The 15,778-nt window shown below is 48.8% G+C and overlaps 1 protein-coding gene across 12 annotated transcripts in view; it reads right to left on the bottom strand.

Annotated features, from left to right (window-relative positions):
* HERC1 (HECT and RLD domain containing E3 ubiquitin protein ligase family member 1) overlaps positions 1-15,778 on the bottom strand; it is a 1,155,039-nt gene that overhangs the window by 594,142 nt on the left and 545,119 nt on the right. The window lies entirely within an intron of this gene.

Here is a 15,778-nt window from a genome sequence, read left to right as displayed (position 1 = left end):
GCATGTTTAGAGGAGCAGAGAGGTCTGGTGGGGGAATAGAAGGTGACGCAGTGGTTGAGGTAGGTGGGTCCCAGGTCATGGAGGGCCTTGTAAGAGTGGATGAGGAGTTTGAAGTTGATCCTCTTCTTGACAGGGTGTCAGTGGAGATCTCTCAGGTGTTCAGTGATGTGTTTGCAGCGGGGGATGTTCAGGATAAGTCTGGCGGAGGTGTTCTGGATGTGCTGTAGTTTTTTCAGGTTCTTCTTGGTGGTTCCGGCATAGAGAACGTTGCCATAGTTGAGTCTTCTGGTGACCAGGGCGTGGGTTACGGTCTTTCTGCAGTCATTTGAGATCCATCTGAAGATCTTCTGGAGGAGTCGGAGGGTGTGGAAACAGGTGGAGGCGACGGAGTTGAGTAATGGCGGGAGTCTGACTTGCTGTGTCCTGATGGTCAGGAAGGAACATATCCACTGTAGGACCATGTCACGGATGTCTACTGCGTGGAGTCTGGACCAGAAGGTGTGATGGGGGACTGTGTTAAAGGCGGCTAATAGGTCCAGTAGGATGAGGGCTGTATGTTTGGCTGCATTCGAGGAGCAAGTGGATGTCATCATTGGCGGCAAGGAGGACGGTCTCTGTGCTGTGGTTGGTCCTGAAACCTGATTGGGAGCTATCCAGGATGTTGTTGTCCTCAATGAGTTTGCAGAGCTGAGCACTGATGCCTTTTTGGACGACCTTGGCCTGGAAAGGCAGCAGCAAGATGTGGCGGTAGTTCTTGAGCTCCATGGGGTCAGCCATGGGTTTTTTCAAGAGATGGCAGATCTCAATGTGTTTCCAGTCCTCGTGGAAGGTGGCCGTCACCAAGGAGCAGTTGAGGGTGTTGAGGAGCTTGGTGCGATTGAGGCACTGGCTTTGTTTAAGATGTAGTGGAGGCAGGTATCGGTCAAGGCTACAGAATGGATGCTGCTCATGATGGAGCGAGTCTCCTCTGTGGTGAGGGGGGGTCCAGTGGTGCAGGATCTGTGAGGGTTTGGTGGATCCAAGCTGGAGGACTTGGGGTACGAAGCTATCATAGATGTCCTTGATTTTGTGGTGGAAGAAGGAAGCTAATCTGTTGCAGAGGTCCTGAGATGGAGGGATGTTCGCAGCTTCTACATGGGGTTGGGCGAATTCTTTGACCACGGCGAAGAGTTCTTTGGTGTTGTATGTGGTGGCACTGATACTGTTCTGCAGGGTGGCTGTCCTGGAGGATCTAATGAGGTAATGGTGGGATTTGATGGCCGATTTGAAATCCGCAAGGTCCTCCGGGGATTTACTGTTTCTCCATCTTTGTTCTAACCATCTGCAGGTGCGCTTGGAGTCCTGGAGTGTGGGGGAGAACCAGCTGGCCTTCTTGGTGTTGTGTTCAGTTAAGGTTGTTCAGAGTGGAGCTAGTGTGTTGGCACATTCGGAGATCCATTAGTGAAAGTTCCATGCTGAGATGTTTGTATCTGTGGCGTCGGGTGGTGGGTACTTGCTGAGGGTGTTGGTGAGCTGTTCCTTTGTGGTCTGGTTTCATTTCCTGTGAGGGGAGCAGGTGGTGATGAGGTGGGCGGTAGGTGTCATGAGGTAGATCACTTTTGGGTGATGTGGACCTGAAAGTGGAGGTGCGCCATGATGGGGGGGGGGTGGGGATGTTCCTCTGTGGTTGTTGTCAGCCGGAGGATGGTCTTGTGTGTGATGGCCAGTCCACCGCCGGGTCAGGAGGGCCGGTCTTTGCAAAAGAGTTTGTAGTCACTGTGGATGGCGACTGCGAAATACGTTTCGGATGCTGGGTTTGTCCAGGTTTTGGTGAGAATGACGATGTCTGGGCAGGTGGAGTCTAGCAAGCCGCAGAGTTGTACGGCTTGTTTGTGGAGGGAGCGTATGTTGAGCAGTGGCAGACACAGAGAGATGAGGCTCAGGCGGGTGGAGACCGGCCTCGATCTTCGACCAGGCAGGCTCTTCAGAGGCTCAGCGGCAGTCGCAGGGATGGCCACGCAGGTGGGAGCGGCAAATATGGACCAGAAGGGTCAGTGGAGTTGCCCCTTGCTGCGCAGCTGCCACCCTAAGTAGGGGAGTGAGGTGGGACAGAGAGGTTAACTGGGAGGCAGGAGAACATTTTGCAGGGAGGGGGGTGGGGCTGTAGGGACAGCAGTGGCAGGAGGGAAAGCACAGGAAGCGGGAAAGGTACACAATAGACAAAAATAGAAAAATGCAAAACACAAAACAAACAGAAATAAAGACAGCAAATATTAAAAAGAATTAAGACAGAAAGCAGAAAAGACAGTGGCAGATACACGGAGAGATGAGGCGCAGGCAGGTGCCTGCGGGTGGATGCGGGCCTCCATCTCTGAGCTGGCAGGCTCTTCTGAGGTAGCAGCAGGGGTGGAAACACAGGACGGTGCTGTGCAGTGGCCACTCTTAAGAAGGTGAAAGAGGCTGGAGGGACTGGTCAGCTCAGAGGCGAGAGAGTGCTTTGCAGGGAGAGGGGCAGGGATGCAGGGGCAGCAGTGGCTGGAGGGAAAGCGGCAAAGGCGCAAAACAGGCAAACATACAAAAAGGCGGAATACAGAAAAGCCATAAAGAAAGACAGAAAATATTAAAAAGAAGAAAGACAGAAATCAGAAAAAGACAGTGGTAGACACACAGAGAGATGAGGGTGCAGGAGGGTGCCTGCGGGTGGAGGTGGGCCTCGATCGCTGAGCCTGCAGGTTCTTCAGAGGCAGCAGCAGGGGTGGCCACGCAGAAGGGAGCAACAAATGCTAAGTAGAAAGGTGACAAGTGAGAACCCATATCCTGGCGATGGAACACAAACTTTATGATGCAGGGGGTAAGGCTGGTAGGATACTAGCCTGGCTGGGACGACGAGAGATGGAGTCTTGTTGGGTTCATAGTATTATAGACAAAGCAGGTACTGTTCAGAACACTGAGGCAGGGATAGCACAGGCATTAGCCAGCTACTAAAAAACTTCGGATGCTGGGTTTGTCCAGGTTTCGGTGAGAAAGACGATGTCCGGGCGGGTGGAGTCTAGCAGGTCCCAGAGTTCTACGTCGAGTTTGTGGATGGAGCGTATGTTAAGGAGAAAGCAGTTGAGGTGTTCATGGGTGGGTGTCCATAGGTCCTGTGACAGAAAGGTCTGGCGTTTAGTGTGATGTGAGGGTTTGGTGGCAGCTGAGGCAGGAAAAAGGTCCACAGGTTTCTCTGGGAGTCGCAAGATGGCAGGCAGTGGAGCATCCTGTGCTCAGTGTATGGAGGGTCTCTGCATTGTAGCGACGGGTGGTGCGGGAACAAGGGTCCATGGCGCTGGGCGTGGTCTGGGCGCTGACGGGCTTGCCTTTGGCAGGCCCGCTGAGTGGCACTGAAGAAGGGGAGGGAGGGATTGGTCAGCTGGGAGGCGGGAGGGCGCTACGCATGGAGGGCGGCGGGGCCAGCAGGAGGTGGCCCGCAGGGGCAGCAGCGGCTGGAAGGAAAGCGCACAAAAGGCGCAAAACAGGCAAAAATAAAAAATATTCTTTTTTTTTTTGTTGAAAAAACTGAAAGAAACATAAAATATAAAAAAGAAGAAAAGCAGAAAAGACAGTGACAGACACACAGAGGGATCAGGTGTAGGCGGGTGGAGACAGGCCTCGATTTTCGAGCCGCAAGCTCTTCTGAGGCTCAGAGGCAGTAGCAGGGTGGCAACGGAGGGGGGAATGACAAATGCTGACCAGAAAGGTCAGTGGAGTCTCCCTTTGCTGTGCAGTGGCCACCCTCAAGAAGGGGAGGGAGGTGGGCGGGACTGGTGAGCTGGGAGACTGGAGATTGCTTTGCAGTGAGGGGATGGGGCCACAGTGGCAGGAGGGAAAGGGCAGGCAAAAATACAAAAATGCAAAATATAAAAAAGCCAGAAAGACAGAAAATATTAAAAAGAAGAAAGGCAGAAAGAAAAGAGAGTGGCAGACACACAGAGATATGAGGTGCAGGTAAGTGCCTGCGGGTGGAGGCGGGCCTTGATCTCTGAGCCAGCAGGCTCTTCAGAGGCACAGAGGCAGCAGCAGGGAGCGAGATAGTATTCTAGACGAAGCAGGTACTGTTCATAACACTTATGCAGGGATAGCCTAGGCATTAGCCAGCTACTAAAAAACCTCCTACAGAGCATGTCCGCTGACTGGAGCTTGGCAGCAATCCATATGCAGAGTCTTCCACCAGAGGACCACAAATGTCTAGAGGAAGATATTTTCCTCTTGGAGATCAAAACAGCTATTACCCGACTAAAGACTGAAGGTCTATGGTCCAAATGGGATACTGGCTGAATTGTTCTTAAGTAATGCTTGAACCCTTACTCCCCATCTGCTGCAACCTTATGAAGAGGCCATGCATGAAGGGAGTTTCCCCTACGAAAAGCCATAACAGTGGTTATACACAAATCAGGGGAAAGACTACAAGCTGCAGTTTCTATCGTCCAATCTGGCTACTAAATGTAGAAACTAAAATATTAACAGTGATGTTAGTCACAAGATTGGTGAAGGTTATCACCCCCTTAATCCACAAATATCAATACTGCTTTGTGCCACAACGGTCGACCAAACTCAATCTGCAAAGACTTTACAACTGGCTTGAGACAGTCAGAAATCGAAAAGATCTACATGTCTTTCTTACACTGGATGCTGAGAAAGCTTTCCTTGCTGTCCACTAGCCCTTCTTAATGCAGGTGCTGACTAAGTACGTATTTGGCCCTAAATTCCAAGAATAGATTACAGGAACCCTGTGGCAGCAGTTGGGGTAAATGGTGTCCAGTCCACAGAATTCACTATAGAACGTGGTACCAGGCAACGCTGCCCTTTATCCCCACTCCTATTCGCCCTAATCTTAGAAACACTGGCATGTCTCATTCAAGCCCACCCGGTAATGAGAGGCTTCTGAGCAGAGGAGGCATTGGATGGAGATGAGAGGATTTCATTATATGCGTATGATATCCTTCTCTACGTCACCCGTTCCACAGAGACCATCCCAGCGATACTACAGGTGTTCGATGACTACTTGGCCCACTCGGGGTACACCATAAATTGGGATAAGTCAGATCTACACCCAACTGCAGTGGAAATGGAACTAGACAATCTAACCTGACAACTATGTATAATGAGAGATGAATTTAAAATATCTAGGCATCTTAGTCACTTTAGGCAGAGCAGGCCTTAGACTGCAATCTCCGTCGAGTAATAACAGAGTTCCAAACAGACGTGGACAGATGGGGGAAACTGCTGCTAACACTAATGGGTACAGCGCTGATGCTCAAGATGATTGCCCTGCCTACATTTCTCTACACAATCCAAAATAACTACTATCCTATCCCAGGTGAAAATGTCATCACAATTTTTGGGGAAATCCACTATTGGTTATGGGGGGCATACAGGATAGCACTGCAGACCCTACAAAGAAATCAATATAATGGTGGACTAGCACCCCCAGACATTAGGGCATACCACTGGACATCCCATCTGGTAGTAATTAATGAATGGGGATACACACCTGGGGACCACCTTCAATTCCATGCAAAATCCTACTTGCACTATCTGCATGTAGGTCGAGGTTGGAGGAAGTTATTGCCAGCAACACAGGTGGCAATTGGAGTCTGGATTAGAACCAGTAAGCACTTGACTGGGCAACGAGCTACACCAGGGAGACCCCACTGTGGATAGGACAGAGATTTGAAGAAATAGGAAAACTAAAGGGTTTCACGTCTTGGGATCTTATAGGAATATCCAAATTAGGGGACCTTTTGGAGAATAGAGAATTCATCCCTTTTACCTCCCTCCAGCGATTTTACCTCCCTCCAGCGAGACTACTAACTCCATGCAATGCAGTGTTATAAGTACTTGCAACTGAGACACACATTGGCATGCTGAGGGAATAGATATGACAGACATTCCAGAATACACCTCCTTAGAAGGAAGGCTGCTCCAGGTGGAAATACTGGAAAAAGTGGTCTCATACATGTATTAGACCATAAATAATGACACACCTGAAAACCTGCAGAACTTACGATGAAAATGGGAAAGTGAGCTGGGAGACCTGAATGGCACAGACTGAGAGGCAGCTCTAATGCATCCAAGGGAGGTAGCGATCAAGTCAAGGTTGAGACTCATAATTCTACATATAATCTATTTTGATCAAGTTGGACTACATAAATCTGGGAAAGCGGAGTCGCCAAAATGCCTGAGATGCGGAGAACATACTGTGAGACTGTCTCAGTATCCGCTAGTACTGGGAACAAATCATAGATGAGCTAGGCAAGAACCTTGACAGACAGTCCCTACAGACCCTACAGACATAGATATCCCGAGAGAGCAGCTGCTTTTTTTGCGATCCGAGTCTGATAGTGCAAAGAGGGATATTGCCTGAAGATAGGGTGCACCTGAGCCACCAACCCTGGATGGCTGGAGAACGGGGATGGATTTATGTATTGCGGCAGAAAAGGTTTCAGACAAAACTAGATGCTGTCCAAAGAAATATGCCCCTGAAGTAAATATTATGAATTGGATGTGACTGATGAAAATGCAACGTCCATGCCGGAATGACTACTGTTTGTCCCAATGTATCTCCGTATATGCAGAAATGTATTTGAAGGATTGGAACATGCCCAGGGGGATAATGGGCTGCACTACATGGCTACATGCGATTCACAATGATTATCAACGGTGCAAAAGATTGTTTCTTGTTTAAAAATCAAATAAAAATAATTTTAGAAAAAAAGACTGATTTGCATATGCCTGGGTCCAAACTGGGGCGACGCGGCGAGCAAAATAACAGTGGATAAAACCCAGATCTGTGACTGGGGGTGAGTGTTTGAGAAGTTTCAACACTCTGTCCATCATTTTATTTTGTGATGTTTATACTTAATAGATTCACATGCTTGAATCATTCCCCATCATTGAAGGGTGGAGTCCCACAGTGCAATAGAAAAAGCATTACAATTTACACATAGCACAAAAAGGCTCAAAATAATTAACTTCAGAAGCTTATCCACATCATTAAGAAAGAATCAAACTCCAGTCAATCAGGCGAGAGTACCCTCCCCACATAGGCTTCACTCCCTCAGATTTTCAACCACTGGTGAGAAGAATTATTATATCAGGATAAGGTAAGGAGAGACAGGTGGTCGCATGTGAATCAACGAAAGATGCCAGTACCAGTACCGGTACCAGTCACCTCCCTGGACCGACCGTATCTGCTCAATTCGTCATTTTGCCGACCATCGGGTCCACTGAGGAAACAAGGACATCGAGGGTCCAGGAGGCCACCCCCGTAGCTTCACTAAGTCTTGAGATGCTGAGTCTCCCTGCACCAATACATGGGGTACTGGAGCCCTTGCAAACACCAAGACTTGTTGTGTGTCCAGTCCGGACACCACCGTCACCAACATCGACCTGCTGACGAGGGACGTCAGGATCTTCAACTCCCTCACTGACAGGGGCACGCAGCAGTTTTGTTTTCTCTCCCTCTCCACATCACCCAAAACCAAGTAAAAGCCTCTGACTCTAGCGACCCACCATAAAAAAACATCTCTGCACCCACGCCCCCTACCCTGGTCAACAGACTGTGTCTTTGTGTCCCAGAGAACCTTAAGAGCCGAGCCCCCATGTGGGTTCTGCCATCTGGGACCTCAGTCCCAACTTGCAGCCTTTCCTTTAGCAGGTACTTCTCCGCTGACTTTACTGCGTATCGCTCGGGCTACCAACACAACCACACCTCTGCATCTGGACACACCAGTGCAGGTAAAACCAAACTGCTAGTAATTTCTTGGACTTTGGCTGTTAAGTATTTAAGTCCAGGAAAAGAATGCTGAAAAACGTTTGCCATTATTTCAAAGCTGCATATGTTTGCATAGGATAACCTTACCATAAGCTTAGACTCGGAAGTTAGGAAGGACGGACATTTTGCACGATCTGTGCTGCAGTATTTCTTGGTGTGACCATCCGGCACCCCCCTCCGAGTGGGGTACTGATTTTGGACTCTATTCATAAGGTGAGGAATCCACAGGTAGTTGTAACCATCAGAAGAACAAGTTACTTACCTTCGGTAACACCTTTTCTGGTGGATACACTAGCTACCGGTGGATTCCTCACATTAAGTATTCTCCCAATGCGCCAGCATTAGATGGAAATTTTTCTTCCCAGCTCTGTACGCCGACGAGGACGTCACAATTGCCCGACTCCACATGACTCCGTCTGATGTCATCGTGGCAATAAAATGTCCTCGCCGGTGTGCTGACGTCAGTTTTCACCATTTTTTACGTGCCTTTGAGGCGAACAGGTGATCACAGACTTCACAAACTCAATATATATACATCAATCAAATATAATACATAATATTTATTCAAATAAGAAGAGCAAAAACAAATATACATTTACACCCAAAGAAATGTTGGTATGACTTGACCGTCAAAGGGGAGGGGGTGGGACTGTGAGGAATCCACAGGTAGCCAGTGTATCCACCAGAAAAGGAGTTACCGAAGGTAAGTAACTTGTCCATCTGATGGATACAACTACCTGTGGATTCCTCACCTTATGAATACAGTCCCAAAGCAGGATCCCACTCGGAAGCGGGTGCCGGTATGGTCACACCAAGAAATCCTGCAGCACAGATCGTGCAAAATGGCCGTCCATCCTAACTTCTGTGTCTAAGCAATAATGCTTAGCGAAAGTGTGGAGGGAAGCCCAAGTTGCAGCCTTACAGATCTCAGCAACCGGGACACCTCTTGCCAAGGCAGAAGTGGCAGACTTAGCCCTAGTGGAATGGGCCCTGATACCAATAGGAGGAACCTTCTTTGCCAAAGAATAACATAGTTTAATGCAAAGAATGACACACCTGGACAATGTTCTCTTGTGGACTGCCATTCCTTTCCTCTTCACCACATAGCCAATGAAGAGTTGATCGTCCACTCGAAACTCTCTGGTCCTTTCAATATGAAAGCTTAAAGCCCTCCTTGGGTCAAGCCGATGCAGTCTCTCCTCCTCTTGCGATGGATGGGGAGGAAGGTAAAAGGACGGGAGCTTTATGGATTGCCCTGTATGAAATGGAGTAACTACCTTTGGTAGGAAAGCCGCCCTGGTTCTCAGCACCACCTTGTCTGCATGAAAGGATGTGAAAGGTGGTTTTACACTAAGAGCCTGTAGCTCACTCACACGCCTAGCAGACATGATGGCTGTGAGGAAAACTGTCTTCAAAACCAATAACTTTAATGGGCAAGAATGCAAAGGTTCAAATGGTGAACCCATCAGAAAAGTGAGAACTAAATTCAAATCCCACTGAGGCATAACAAATGGAGTGGGAGGAAACTTGTTAGTTAACTCTTTAAGGAACTATGGGGGACTTAAATAAGGAAGGTTGACCAGGAAGGCAAAGAAAAGCCGACAGCGCTGATAAATAGCCTTTCACCGTTGCAACTGCGCAACCCTTCTGTGCCAATAAAGGTGCAAAGAGCAAAATATCAGATAAATGGGCCTTTAAGGGATCATTTGTTTCTCTCTCCACACCAAGTAACAAATTTCGCCCATCTACCGGCATGGAAAGTCTTGGTGGATTGTCACCTGGCCCATAAAATAATGTACACCACTTCTGGCGGGAGAGAAAAATTATTCAGATTGCCCCATTCAATCTCCAGGCATGTAGGTGCAGGATCTGGAGGTGGGTGTGTAGAACCTGCCCCTGCGACTGCGAGAGGAGATCTACCCTGTGAGGGAGACGGAGCAGAGGGCACAGCGAGAGTTGGAGAAGGTCTGTGTACCACACCCTTCTTGGCCAATCCGGAGCTATTTAGATAACTTGGGCCCGGTCTTGGTGAATCTTCCTCAGAACCCGAGAAATCAAGGGTATGGGGGGGAAACGCGTAAAGCAACTGGCAGTTCCAGGACATTTAAAACATGTCTCCCAACGCTCCTTGCACCAGATACTGGAGGCTGTAGAACGACAGGTAGTGAGCGTTCCCCCAAGTGGCAAACAGGTCTACCTCAGGAAACCCCCACATCTGGAAGATGTAATGGATCAGGTCTGGATGGAGCCACCACTCGTGATCTGCCGAGAAATGCTGACTGAGACCGTCCGCACGCATGTTCAGAACTCCAGCCAGATGGTTTGCTACTCAGCAAATCCGATGGTCCTGAGCCCAGGACCAGAGCTGCAGAGCCTCTCTGCAGAGAAGGTACGACCCTACTCCTCCCTGCTTGTTGATGTACCACATCGCGGTAGTGTTGTCCGTCAGGACTTGGACCGACCAACTGCAAAGGGAGGGGAGTAAGGCCTTGAGAGCCAGACGTATCGGCTGCAATTTCAAAAGATTGATATGAAACATATGTTCCACTGGAGACCAATAACCTTTGACCTCCAGGTCCTCCAGATGTGCTCCCCACCCTGGAATGGAAGCATCTGTTATGACCGTGGCCACAAGAGGCGGTAGTGAAAACTGCCTTCCTTGTGAAAGATTGCTGTCCACAGCCCACCATCGTAGATCTGCCGCATCACCTCTGGAGATCGTTATCGACTCCTCGAGATCCCCTTTGTGTTGAAACCACTGCCTGCGGAGGCACCACTGAAGAGCCCTCATGTGCCAGCCTGCATGAGTGACCAACAGAATGCAAGAAGCGAACAGACCAAGCAGACGTAGGACCTTGAGGACTGGAACAACCGCTCCATTTCAAAACATTGGAATCAACGCCTGAATGTCCTGAATCCGATGAGGCAGAGGAAAGGCCTGATCCAACGTTGTGTCCAGTACTGCACCCCTATGAACAGGAGGCGCTGAGAGGGCTCCAGTTGAGATTTGGGCGCGTTTATCGAAAAACCTAGATCGACCAACAACCCGGTTGTCATCTGCAGGTGATGCAGCACAAGCTCCGGAGACTTGGCATTGATCAACCAGTTGTCCAGGTACGGGAAAACCGATATTCCCTTCCTCCTGAGATTTGCTGCAACCACTGCCATCACCTTCGTGAAGACTCGAGGTGCTGAAGTAAGACCAAAAGGAAGGACCGCAAATTTGTAGTGATGCGACCCTACCACAAACCGGAGATACTTTGTGTGCGACTTCAGAATAGGGATATGAAAGTAAGCATCCTGTAAGTCGACAGACACCATCCAATCCTCTTTGTTCAACGCCAGAAGCACCTGCGCTAGGGTAAGCATTTTTAATTTCTCCTGTTTGGGGCACCAATTCAAAACCCTCAGGTCCAGGATAGCCCTCAACCGGCTAGCCTTCTTGGGGATCAGGAAGTATCTTGAATAACAACCCTGACCACTTTCCTGCTCTGGAACCAACTCCAATGCCCCTTTCGATAAAAGGACTAGAACTTCCTGCTGCAACAGGAGATGGTCTTCTGTGCAAAAGGATGGGCGGGGAGGAATAGGAGGAAGAAACTCTGGAAAAGGAAGGGCATAACCTTTCCCCACAATGTTGAGAACCCAGGAGTCCGATGTGACTAACTCCCACTCGCGGAGAAAATGAAATCACCTTGCCCGTACAGGAGAAGCATGAGACATAATAGTCGGAGAACTAAGGCTGCTTTCCTTGCTGCATCCCCCCTGAGGAGGAGGCAGTGTGCTGCTGGGTGAATCCTCTTGTTTTAACCCTGCCCCATCCTCTAAAGGACCTATAGGGCAGACCTGAAGGCTGCTGGGCTGCCGACTGAGGTCGCCCAGGAAAGGAAGTTCCTGTCCCGAACCCCCTAAACCTTCTGAAAGACCTGAATGTGTTAGCGGAAGCCTGCAGGCCCAAGGACTTGGCAGTAGCCCTGCTTTCCTTAAAAAGCAGAGTCAGCTTTAGCTCCAAACAACCTGTTCCCATCAAAAGGTAGGTCCAAAAGGGTCGTCTGGACATCCGTAGAGAATCCTGAAGATCTCAACCACACATGCCCATCGCCCTGGCCACAGAGTCTGTAGTATCCAGGCCCGACTGGATTACTTGCCTAGCTGCAGCCTGTGCATCCTACAGGAGATCCTGCAATTCTAGAGGCAGATCAGTTACCACAGTTTTGGCTTCGTCCATCAGGCCATGAATGTACCTGCCCAATACACAAGTCGCACTGGCAGATTTGAGGGCCATGCTGCAAGAAGAAAAGGTTTTTTGGCCGACTGCTCCAACCTCTTGGACTCTGTGTCTGAAGGTGTTGCTGTAACGCCGCGCTCTGACGCGGCGTCTCTTTCTGTCCTCACGGGTGGAACGCGCTACCGATATTCAGAGCGCCGTTCCCCGCGTTTTTTTACTATGCTTTCTGGCAAGCATATATTTCGCTTCCGGATGCGCTACACTTACTTGTAGCCTTTTTTCTTCTTTTGTTGTTGTTGGTGGTGGTGGGTTTTTTGTTGGTCCTTTTGCCTGTCTCTATCCATGTTGTGTCCATCTTGTCTTCTTCGTGTTTTTGTCCCAGCATGCTCTGTTTTTCTTTTATACTACTTCCTTTTTCCTATACTGGTCTATGGGCTTTTCCTAATCCAAGATGGTGTTACTTCCCTTTCCTGTGATGTCACTTCCCTTTTCTCAGTATATAAGTCAGTCAGTCTTGTTCCTCCTTGCGTTGCAAACACTTCCTTCTGGTTGTGCTGTTCGCTCCTGTTCTTTGTTCCTGCTTTTTTGCCTTGGGAGATTTTTGCCTGTTCCTTGTTCCTGCTTTTGCCTTGGGAGATTTTTGCCTGTTCTTTGTTCCTGCTTTTGCCTTGGGAGATTTTTACCTGTTCATTTTTTCCTGCCTTTTACCCTGGATACTGCCTATTTTTGTTTCCTGTTGTCAAGTCCTGTTTTTTCTTGTTTTCCTTCAGTAGTTCCTGTTAGAGGTTTTTTCCCCAGTGTTGGTTTTTTTTCCCTCTGGGACTCCTTCTGGAGGGTACGGTCTGCTTTGGCGTAGCCTGTCAAGCGGCACCGTGGCTACTAGAAGGGGTCACCCTTATCTGGGAGTATCCAGGACCTGTAGAAGACTTGGTGTATTCGCCAATCCGAAATCCAGAGGTGAGAAGTCCAGCACAGTACGTGACAGTTGCAGGGAAGGAAACTGGAGCCGAACGAGAGGAGCAAGAAGCCTGGACCACAAGACTCTCCAGAGTCCGATGTTGTGACAGGAACCCCGGATCGCCCAGATCCACCCTGTACCGTCTTGCCACTGATCTGTTGACAGCTGACGACGTCACAGGCTTCTTCCAGACTTCCAGAATGGGCTCTGTAAGAGCATTGTTAAAAGGAAGTAGTGGTTCTGCAGCAGCTGAAGCAGGATGCAGGACCTCAGTCAAGATGTTGGTTTTAACCTCTGCAGCAAGTAGTGGGAGGTCCAGAAACTCTGCTTACCACTGAATGAAAAGAGGCCGCCTCTTCTGTGTATTCTCCTGGAGAGGCTAGATCCCACTCAGGGGAAATGTCTAAACCACTTGCAGAGTCCAAGCCCTGATAGTCCCCCAGGGGCTCAGCAATTTCTCCTTCCTCCAGGAGCTGTCTGTGATATTCCTGCTCCTCTAGGAGCCTTATTGCTCTTATCCTAGATCTTTACCTGGCCTCTAATCTCGGTGTCAACATGGAAATTGCTGATGTCGACGACATCGGCTTCAAGTTTGACTGACGACCAGCCGACAAACCCCGATCTCCGGATTCATCCGGCACCGGAACCTAATCCATCGACACCGTGGACTCTTGGGGCCACTTCACTGGCATCAATCGAACCCGGGGCGACGTCATCGGCTCCACTGGCCTAGCAGGTGAAGACATTGACATCAAAGATCTTCCAGGCGATACCATCGGACCAACTCCCTCCGCAGGATAAAAGGGCATAAACGGCACCAGCTTGTATGGAGCCGGAGCGCCCAATGTAAAGGCCAAAGGACCTGTGGGACCAGCTGGTGCACCACCAGGAGCCATGGTGTTAAAGATATTAAACATGGCATTCAGAAATGCCGCCGGATCCGCTCCCAGAGTGGGGAAAGCAGGATACCACTGCTACTCCTGCGGCGTCGGCTCCGCAACATCCAACTGTGCTCCAGGTGAGAAGCGAGGACTTCCCTGAGGCTCAACCACCTCGAAGACTGACGGCGCCGGAGAAGCCTGAGGACTTTGCTGTGGAGTTACCGTCGGACTCACGTCGCACAACGCCGAATGGATGGAGATCTCGACCGAGACCGACCTCTATCAGAACGACACCAGGAATGATGTTGACGCTGTTTCTTGTGCGACTTCGAGGATTTTCCGGAAGAAGACCTCTGATGACTCCTGTCCTTCTTTGCCTTGGCCAAAAATAATTTGCCTCCCTCTCCTTGAGCGCCTTTGGGTTCATTTTCTGGCAGGACTCGCACTCCTCCACGTCGTGCTCTGAACTCAAGCACCACAGGCAATCATTGTGTGGATCAGTCACAGGCATGCGAACCCCGCACTCCCAACAAGGTTTAAAACCGGATTCCCTAGGGGGAGACATTGTAGCTACAATACACACCTTCGACAACAGTAACCTTTCCCAAGAGCTAGGAGAAAACCGTTATGCTTCGAAGGAACGGAAAAAAGGGAACGGACGTCAGCACGCCGGCAAGGACCTTTTATTGCCACGATGGCGTCAGACGGAGTGGCGTGGAGTCGGGCAATTGTGATGTCCTCTTTGACATGCAAAGCTGGGAAGAAAAATTTCCGTCGAATGCTGGTGCATTGGGAGAATTCATAAGGTGAGGAATCCACAGGTAGTTGTAGCCATCAGAAATCTAAAGTACTTACCCAATATCGATAGTGTCAAAATATATAAGTTGGAATCTGTGTTATTTTTCTAAATTGGTCTCAGGTTTCTTATTGAGTGTGTTTCTCATTTATTGACTCTGTGAGTACAACAAATGCTCAACATTCCCCTCTGTTAGGCCTAAGCTGCTCGACCACACTACCACAAATAGAACACTTGAGCTTGGTTAAAGTAAACACCTGTAAACCAATAAGGGTCGTCTGCAATATCGGCATGGTGTACCCCTACATTCTGTAAACTACATTGCCAGCTTCCTACACACTGATCTTAGGTGCAGACCCTTGTTTAGCATGTTTTAGTATCTTGGGTATTGAGCTGCCATTCCCTCATTTAGGAGGGAATGGCAGCTAGTTCTTGGAAAAACTCATCACATCCCCTTCTTCAGTGATAAAGTGTTCAGTTTTAAATGCTGTTAACATTACCTGAGACTAAACTTCGCCCTAATGACTCTGGTATAAGAATAACACCTGGCTCCTAATTTCAAGGACTCCAGGGTTGACTTGTACACTGGCAGATCTTAAATACACAACATTAAAACCTTCCAAAGTACAGGCTCCCAAAACTATAAACATTACTAACTGTCTAGTATAACCTGCTCTGTTGTTGAAGTCAAAGGCAAATGCTGAGAAGATTGTCTTTGCAACTCTTTTATGCAGAGTGATGCGTCTGGAAACACTGAAGCATTTCTACTAGCAACAAATTCCAATGATGGTAAATAAAATCTACAAATGGCACTGATAAGATGGGCATTGTGAAGCAAAAATCAAAGTCATTGAGTATTCTAATTGCAGACACCCCCATGGGCCACATCCATGACATAAAACGTTGAGGAAAAACAAGTTGAGCGTTTTACAACATACCACTTGAAATCAGGATATGCACAGCATGTGAATACTACTGATGACTACACCTGGCCAGTATGACCTTCTTAAACCATGCACTGTTAAAATCAAAATGCATTTGTCAAAAGCAGAGGTATAGAAAGGAAACTGAAATTATACTGTGTACGAGGATGACCATCTGAAACCTGAAAATTGGGACACTG

This window comes from Pleurodeles waltl, chromosome 3_1, assembly GCF_031143425.1.
Source record: "Pleurodeles waltl isolate 20211129_DDA chromosome 3_1, aPleWal1.hap1.20221129, whole genome shotgun sequence".
In the NCBI taxonomy this organism is placed as follows: Eukaryota; Metazoa; Chordata; class Amphibia; order Caudata; family Salamandridae; genus Pleurodeles; species Pleurodeles waltl.
Note: the sequence above shows the minus strand (reverse complement) of the source record. Positions and strands in the feature narration are given on the sequence as shown.